The 9,172-nt window shown below is 53.6% G+C and overlaps 1 long non-coding RNA gene across 1 annotated transcript; it reads left to right on the forward strand.

The window, feature by feature from the left end:
- Positions 1-1,888: 1,888 nt before the first annotated feature.
- LOC119106268 (uncharacterized) lies at positions 1,889-3,603 on the forward strand. Its single transcript, XR_005095114.1, has 2 exons — positions 1,889-2,267; positions 2,886-3,603. It is a non-coding gene; the product is annotated as an uncharacterized LOC119106268 (long non-coding RNA).
- The last annotated feature ends 5,569 nt before the right edge of the window (positions 3,604-9,172 follow it).

Here is a 9,172-nt window from a genome sequence, read left to right on the forward strand (position 1 = left end):
GGGGATGTGGTTTTGGGTATTTTGACGGCCGCTTCACCGCTTGACCCTGTTCCCTGGTGACTGTTCAATGTCCGTCGAAACCTCGCCAATCACTCCCGCCAAACGTTATTATCGTCTGCCTGCCCCTCAGGCTGTCTGTCAATCCTGGATGTCTGGCAACTCCCGGCTGTCAGTCAATCCCCTCTGGCTGTCAGCTCCCAGCCTGTCAGTCAACTCCCGGCTGTCAGTCAACTCGAGTGCTTGTCAACTCCTGGTCGTCAGCCCCTGGCGTCAGTCAACTCCCGGCTGTTCAGTCAACTACCTCCCGGCTGTCAGTCAACTCCCGCTGGCGTCCGCTCCTGGCTGTCACAGTCACTCCCTGTCCTGTCAGTCAACTCCTGGATGTCAGTCAACTCCCGGCTGTCAGTCAACTTCCGGACTCTCAGTCAACTCTCCGGCTGTCAGTCAACTCCCGCTGTCTGCCAGCTCCCGGCTGAGGCCGGCCGGTCGTTTTGCTCCCCGTCACCGGCCACACGCCGCGTCAGTGGCCGGACCGTCCCCAGCGCTGCCGCGTGACCCACGCTCCCGGGCTCAGGCGCGCAGACGACCAATCAGTCGGCGAGCCGTGCGCCGAGCGGTGCCACACATTCATGCGCCTGGTGACACGCGCTGGAGCCAATCGCCAAGGGCGTCGGCACGCAGCGCATCCTGGGCCGCGTGCACATGGGCCAGATCCAGATCGAGGACCGTGTTCCTCACGTCGTCGTTCTCGATCCTCGAGGAGCAGCCCATGGACATGCTGTCTCGGACTGGACATGCTGAAGCGGCATCAGGTGAGGGTGGGGGTGATGCTGCCGCCGGGGCCAGCTTCCGTTGTCGTTTGGATGTTTGTTCGAGATAGACGTATGACCATGACGTGCTGGTGCTGCTTGATTTGGCTGTACCCGCGAGGGTCAACGGACTGTGAGGGTAAGGCTGATGCTGGTTATCAGGGATGCTAACGAGGAAGCAACTTCACTTAGATGAAGAACCTTCTGGAAGCAATAACCAAAACTGCGTCCTTATCATGTAATTCGCCACATCATTATGATCAATACACTTGCAACATTTTGTCGTCGAAAATATTGCATGTTGTGCTGCCAGTGCCGTTTCGGGCCCCTGCCGCTTACGACAGCTTTCGCGCAAAATTCCCATCGAGCCTCTTCTCCTTGATCCCACATGACCCGACACCTCTCGTCGGCAGTGCGTGATTGACCCTGAAGAACAACGTGCTGCACATCGCACGCACGTCCAAGCAGTACCCCTTCCTGCCGGAGTCCGGATCTGCCAGCCCTGCGGCGGCCGCCCCTCAGTACACCAGGCCAGCTGCGCGAGACGCGCCGCAGGCGGCGTGTCAGGTGTATAACAGTTCCCTTGTGCTGGAACATGGCAGAATGCAGTGTCTTAAGCCCCCCGGCATGCTGAGCTACATGCCTGCGAGCTGCGAGCAGAGAACGTGTCTACAGTTATTTACTCGACTGTTTTAAAAGATCATTGGGTGCTGGCGGTGAGGAATGCCCATCAAGGTTTTAGGTGCGCCGAGGTGCTCATTTGCGTCAGCGCTCCGCACTGCGCCGTGCCTCTCGCCGCTCCGGGCCCCGGCGATACCGCCCCACCCGCCTGACGCCACCCGCTGCGACGCAGGACGGAGGAAGAGGCGACGGCCGACTCTGTGCGTGACGCGGAGGACGCAGACTTGGCGCGCGCCCTGCAGGAGAGCGCCAGCGCCGCTTCAGCCGCCGCGGCCGCCGGCCCAAGCCCGACCGCTACCTACCGCTGCCGCTGCCGCCGCTGCCGCCGCGTCTGTGGCGGGTACGGTCTTCCCGCGTGCAGGGATGGGCGCGGCAGGGCTGCACGGTCGGGTCGGGCCGTTTAGACGTGTGCATTTTGAGGGACTGGTAGAACAATGGCGTGTTGTGGCAGACTTGATGGTACTTTGCAGCACAAAACGCTTGTTGGTGATGCCAGAAATCAACCGTAGACATCTCTAAGTGGTATGTGTACCAGCCGACCCATGGCTCAGCGCTTCTGAGTTTCCATTGATTGGTTTCCCATTCGCGTCCGCTGCAGCGCAAGCGCCTGCTGCAGCGGCGTCTGCTGCAGCGCGAGCGCGTGCTGCAGCGGCGTCTTCCGCCACTGCCGCACCCTCCGGGGAGTCCTCGGGCGCCTCGCTCTCCGTCCAGCCATCCGACAGGTTCACCGAGAGGGACGTGCAGATGATCATCAACGCCGGCTTCCTCCGGTCTCAGGTGGGCGGGGCACGCCCTCGGCCGGGGCAGTCGAAGGCGCGGGCCTGGGGTGCTGGTGTGTGCCGCCGCCGGAGTTGGCCAGCTGTTGTCTGGGTAGTTCTGTCTCGCGTGCTGAGCGGCCGGTAACTTGTGAGCACGCGCGCGGCAGATTGAGATGATTGTTTTCGTTGGGGCTCCTGCACGGTGTTGCCAGGATCTGAAGTAGCAAGCGTCACTTGGTTCGATCACGAATTGCCCAATGCAAACGCTGGTGAAGGTGTAATGGATGTAACGCGACATGTGTTGTGATTGGTGGAAGCCCTGCCCACCTCGAGGCAGGCATCGACGTTCCCAGCCGTTATTTAAGTCGTTAGCTGGTGGTAGTTTGCGGTGTAAAGCGCGTCGGCGTCGAGACCATTTTGCACTGACATGTCTGTTGCGCAATAGTTATTTGGGTCGGCGAACGCCCACACGTACCACTTTTCCAGCTATGACGGCCAGACGTGCCATGGTTGGGCATAACCCTTTGTCTTGGTTTGTATCTCACCTGTCCGTGATAGAACTAGAACCGGTTGGACGGAAACCTTGGATACCTATCAATGGCGTGCCCTAGTTTACCACGTTCCCTGGTCATTGCAGGCGTTCGAAGAGCTGAGGAGGTGCGGCGGTGACAGCACGAAGGCGGTGGCGGCGCTGTTCGCGCGCTCATTCAAGCTGCCCAAGATGTGATCTCCGGCGTCGACGCGACCGCGCCGGCCCGCTCGTGCTGTAGACCAGCCCCGCGCCACCGACGACACGCAGGCGGCGTGCTCGAACTCATTTCTGGTTCATGTGTGCAATCTCCAATCCGAGAGACTCGCTTCATGGATGCTTCGTGTCCTGACTTTGGCAGCGGTGGGCGCTGTTCTTGCGGGTCAACATGTGAACAGTACCTGTAGTGTGTGTGGGTGTGGGTGACCTCACATACACACGGGTGCAGCTGTACAGTTCTGAGGCACTGTCCTTGTGACCTCACACAAACAGCGTGAACCACCTGCTGATATGTGGGGGCTCGTCGCAGGGTTCGAACACCATCAGACACTATATGACTTCACCACATTGTCAACCACTGGTGTGTCCTTGGTGGCACTTCCGGCTTATGTTGTGACTGAGCATGCAGTCTCATGAGGAGGGCTGATGTAAAATTGCCATGTCTCATTTTAGCAGTTGGTTTTATTGGCAAGGACTAACATTTATGGTATATATTTGCGAGTTTTGCTGTGAACTGTGTAGTTCTCTGCAGATGAAATGTGCAAATTGTAACACAGTACTTTTGCATTTTATGATACAGTACTGCAATACACCACCAGACAAACTTGCTTGGTTGACTCATTATATGGTGTGAAGTGCAGCTTTTAACCTGTGACAAGGAAACATGTTGGACTGTAGAGACTCTCCATTGGGGTGGTAGGTCAGGCATCATGAGCCATTGCTGGCAGTAAGCAGTCAAGCACCCAGAGAACATACAAAGCTTTGTTGATGCTTCATCATGTGGTACATCAGGTACATGCATTTTAATTCACCTTACTTTATACTGCCCCAGATACTGTTTCCATCTAAAACAAGATGTTTCCTGCGCTGCTCTCTGTTCTCAGCGACCAGGATCATGTTTGTTGTTGAGAAGTACTCATATTGCATGGTAATTACAAGATTCAATGTTCCCATAACAATGGGGGTTGGACAACATTTTTGTAATGAAGCAAGCGTGCATACATACTCAACGTGAATGGTCATCTTATGGTTGCATAACAATGATGACTACAGCTTCACCACTTTGAAATTAAAGTTTTGAGGTCTCCTTCATAGTTCATACAGAAACACCCACCCAAAAACACATAAAAGTCTCTCAAAACTGATCCATTCTTAGGATGACTGTCGATCTCAGGATCTGAATGAAAAAAATACGCAGTCCAGAATCGAGGGAGGACTGGCTTAGATGACTCTTAGGCCCTAGAAAGCAGGCATTTTCGCTATTATTATTTCTATTGTTACTATTTATTACTACTATTTCTATCATTACTATTTTTAACATTTCGTATTACTTTTGACTGTTTTCCTCTTCAGTGCCATTTTACTCTTGCCACTGGCATGGGAGATTCTTGCAAACATTGCGTGCAGAATTTCAGGTAAATCTGAGAGGTCCGCCGAATCCCGAACATGGACCCGAATATGTATGCAAGTTGTGGTGTCCCGATGTCTCGCCTCCGGCTCACTTGTACACACGGTACGTCCAAAGTCACTTCTGTATTTGACACTCGCCACAGGCACTCATCACAGTCCGTCCCGCCGGCACGTTCGCCCTCTCGCCGACGGCCCCCAGAACCCCCTGCTTGTTACTACCTCCTCTCCGGACCCCCACGGCTGCGTCCCTCGCACGGGGTGCGTGGGGGAATGGGAACACGAGCGCCTCTAAACGGCGCTTGCCAGACTACGCAAACATTCACTGGCTAACACAGGGGTGTTCTCTGACACCTTACACTCCACTCTTCTAAAAAAGAATACCCTCATACTGAAATTACTAATTCATGACATAATAAACAAATCCATGGCATCATGAACAAATATCTCACGAACATAACTTAACGTGCACAGAAAGAAAGGCCCTTAACCCATATTCGTCACGTCATTGTAACTAACCTACACAACATAGCAACGCAACACAAACGCACAATAAATCATTGTTATGCACCCAGCTATCGCAGTCACGCGTTACGTCGATCTGGAGACCGTTTGACTAGCGCGCTCCGCTGTTCGCGATGACCTTTCGAAGATGGTTGTCCTACAGACACTGGGATCCGGGACCTGGACGCACTCGAATGGGGACTCGGACTAGGTAGTGATTCGTTGGGTGGCGCCAGGCCACGGAGGGACAGTGGTGACGTGGGCCGCGGGATACGTGACCTGCAAGCCGGGATAGGGCACGGGGTCGGTATCGCTGCTATCGCCGGTTCGTCAGGCGGTTCAGCCGCGGCCTGAATTGGAGCGAGATTCGCGGCCTCAGCCTCCTCAGGCGGACACCCAGGCACGCCAGTCCTTTGCGTCACTGGCAGACGCAGAAATGGTGCTGCTGGTTCAGCCGGTACAGCTGTATGTTGTCCGTCTGTGGACATCGGTACGGCTGGTGCTGGTGTGACTGTGCCGTCTGGTCCAGGCACCTGGTCCTGCGACTGTGCCGTTTGTGCGGCGCCGCAGCCGGCGCAGTCCGGCGTGTGGGTGTTTCCGACGGCGACCGTCGTTCTGCAGTGTCACCGTTACGTGGCTTCAACCGATTGCAGTGGACCAACAGTTTCCTGCGCCTGCCGCCGCACAGCTGAACTGAATTAACTACCGCATTCATTAAGCTGAATGCGGTAGCTCAGCTCACCTGTTTGAGCTAGCGCCACCGCCGGTTTCCAGGGCTGAACAAACTTGTGATACTCGCCTCGGGCCGTCACCTTCCGGAACAGGTACACCGCATCACCCGCCTGGTAGCGGAACACTTCTAACGTGCGGCCGTACAGATCTCAGTTTGCGGCGATTGTCGCCTCTGTACGTTGTCGCGCAAAGTTATGCGCTTTCAGCAGTCCCAGGTGGAAGTGGTCCACGTGGACCGAGAGCGTCTCACGTTCTGTTTCAGCGGTCGCTGGGGGCCAGATGCTAGCCTCGGCCGGCAGTCGCGGCTCTCTCCCCATCATTAGGAGATACGGGCTGGAGCCTGTGCCTGACCTGACTCAACCAGTGAGACTAGCCGCAGAGTTACGCATTCATTTCAGCTGCATTTTTGCCAAATGATTTTTAAGATCAACTGGCATTCCTGTCAGTTTATAGAACTGCGGACCATGGCGAGCTTGATTATTTTTGACCGCCAGGATGCCGGTGCGGAACCTACGACTTGTTATGTGCAGGGACGGGATAGTTATTTTAATATGGTAGCCACAAAATAACTACCATAACGAAGCGTGTGAGTCAAAAGTGAGGTAGCATGTGAAGGGGCAAGGCTATCTAACGGGTAGGGGCTTGAATATGTGAAACGTCGTACTTGATGAATTGAGCTAAATTGTAAATATAATAAAATTGGCCCCTCAATAACATTGTTTGACTGTGTGGCAGAACATTTGTATGGTTTTGAGGGTGTAGCCTCGCCGGCTGTGTGAAATTGGCGCCCTGGCATTCCCTGGTAGCACTAAAATTCACCAGGAGATTGCATCGGCAATGCTGGATTTGTGTTGATGCAAGTTCCGTTATGAGCTCATATTTTTGCCCTTTTTATGATGTACTTGCAAATTTGTCTGAGTTTAAATGGTTTATTTTATGTTCACAATACCACATGGTGTAATTCTTAAGCTATTTCATTATAATTGTTATTTCTGTTTTATCTAGCACCTATATCTGGCTTCTTGCATTATGTGACACAAAACATAATTTTGTACAGATCATGTACTGCCTATATAACATTGAAAGCAGAGCTGCTCAGCGGTTTATTATATCTGTATTTGAATATGTGGGTGGGACACCAGGCAGATATGAACAGCTTAATGATGGAAACATTTATACCCTTATTGGCCATCAATGCTCCATGGCTAATCAGATGACAGTATTTGGATGGTGCTCCTGTGACATTGTGCCTGCCTGAATGACCTGGAGGTAGTCTCCATGAAACAGCCTGCATATCTTCATGGGCATGATGCACCCCCAGCTTAGGTTTCACTGCCCATTACCCCTCTTTTGACCTGTGGTAAAATCAGCCAATCCTTAAAACTTCAAGCATGATGGTGGGCCAGGAAGGTCAGATGTCTATGTTCAGGGTCAAAGGGTCTATTAATGCCAGTGAATATGTGTGGTGGCCTCCAGAGAGCCAGGATTATGGTGACATGAATTCAGATGTACATTCTGGACACCACGTCAGATGCATGCTAGAATGCTGCTTTTCTTCCATGTGCTTTGTGGCAGTGTAGGCTCAGATGAAGTAACAGGTTGCCATGACCATATTTAGGAAGTATCACCTGTTCATTGCACAACTGCTTGGCTCTTCTTTGTCATGATCTCCATATTTGTCCCAAATATCTCATACTGTTTGATCTGCAAACATTTTATGTATGACTATCTGTATCCATACAGGTATAGAAACAAAAAGCTTTGCATGAGATTCTGAAAACCAGGGACCCAGAAGTACACCATGCCAGTGGATAGCAAAAGGAATCCAAGGCCAGAGAGTTCCCAGCCTTATTCGGAGTTCTGTGACCCAGAAGAGGAACCATCTCCAGGGGCTGGTGGTGTGAGGCTGAATGGAAGAAAAGATGATGAGCTGAGACCCATATGTGAGTACAACCTTACCTGTCATATTATGGCACATGTGCCAGCTCACAGGATGACAATAGTGAGAGTGGTGGAAAGCACCACCATCCTGGCTAAGTGTATGCATAAAATGAATCTGAAAGTGCTGGAATCAGCTGAGATAGGGGGAAAGATCTAGCAATGAATGAGGAGATGAACATGCAGGGTACACTGTTGTCAGATGGGTACCATCAGACATCTATAAATAGGTGAAGGATGGGAGGGGGGGGGGGGGGTGGTAAATGACCAGAGCCAGGTGAAGGCCTATCCCAGTGTTTGAACATTAGTGCCTACCAGTACTAAACATGATAGTTTGTTCAAAAAACCAAATAACCTATTCTAAGCAAGAAAAATGCAGAAATATAATTTTGCCATGGACACAATCACAAATATTGTGCATATTGTTGTGGTGTGTAGTGTTGTGCCTATGTCATTTCTTCAATCAAGCAATTCAATCCGGTCAAACATTTAACTGTGTCAATGCTTGTATGTGACCTGATATGCTGCCCCCTCGTTTCAACAGACCTGCGCCTGGGCACGACGCTGCACGCGCAGGGCTCGTGCTACCTGGAGATGGGCGCCACCAGGTGACGGCGGCCGTGTACGGGCCGCGCGGGTGGCGCGCCGCTCCGAGTTCAGCACCACCGGCCAGCTGAGCTGCGAGCTCAAGTTCGCACCGTTCTCGTGCCGCCGCCGGCGCGGCTACATTCCCGACAACCAGGAGCGAGAGCTGAGCCAGACGCTGCGCACGGCCGTCGAGCCCGCCGTCTGTCTGGTGGGTGGTCGGTCCCGGATCACCATGCTCTGTGTGGTGTGTGGTCCCGCATGGCCATGCTCTGTCTGGTGGGTGGTTCCGGATGATGATGCTCTGTCTGATGGGTGGTCTCGGAGGCTGAGACTCAGTCGGGTGGTCCTGGAGGTAACGGTTCCTGCAAACTGACGGCAGTCACTTCCGCCACTGTTGGGTATTACGACGCATGACAGACCAGCCAGCTGGCTGCCTGACCGCTTCCGTCGCCTCCCCGTGCTGGCGCGGACCTGTAACCGCGCCCCGCTCCGCCGGCAGCACGAGTTCCCCAAGTCGAACGTGGACGTGTTCGTGTACGTGCTGCAGGACGACGGCGGCGCGCTGGCGGCGGCCGTCGTGGCCGTCAGCGCCGCCCTGGCCGACGCCAGCGTGCCCATGTATGACCTGGTGGCCGCCGCAGCCCTGGTGAGTCCGCGCCGGCCGGCTCGCGGTGGTGCGCGCCGCGGCCGGGCGCGGGTGCCCCTGACGGCGGTGGGGTGATAAAGGTGACGGTGATTTGGGTTTGTGGGCGCACCGACTGCTTTAGTGACATGGCGGTGATTGGATTGTGGTGCCGATTGACTGAATTTGGACGTGTTGGTAAATGTGTTGGATGAAGCAAGGTATCTCTGCATTGGTATCTAGTAGCTTGTAATGTACAAAATTGTTGGACAGAATGCTCGCGTGATACGCAAACCGACCCTTTCGTCTGGACGAGCATAAGAAAAACATTGCGGACAAATAAGATTATAGAATATGACCTAGTGGTGATTATAGATAGAAATAC

This window comes from Pollicipes pollicipes, unplaced genomic scaffold (genome assembly GCF_011947565.3).
Source record: "Pollicipes pollicipes isolate AB1234 unplaced genomic scaffold, Ppol_2.1 Scaffold_6138;HRSCAF=7277_pilon_pilon_pilon, whole genome shotgun sequence".
Lineage (NCBI taxonomy): Eukaryota > Metazoa > Arthropoda > Thecostraca > Pollicipedomorpha > Pollicipedidae > Pollicipes > Pollicipes pollicipes.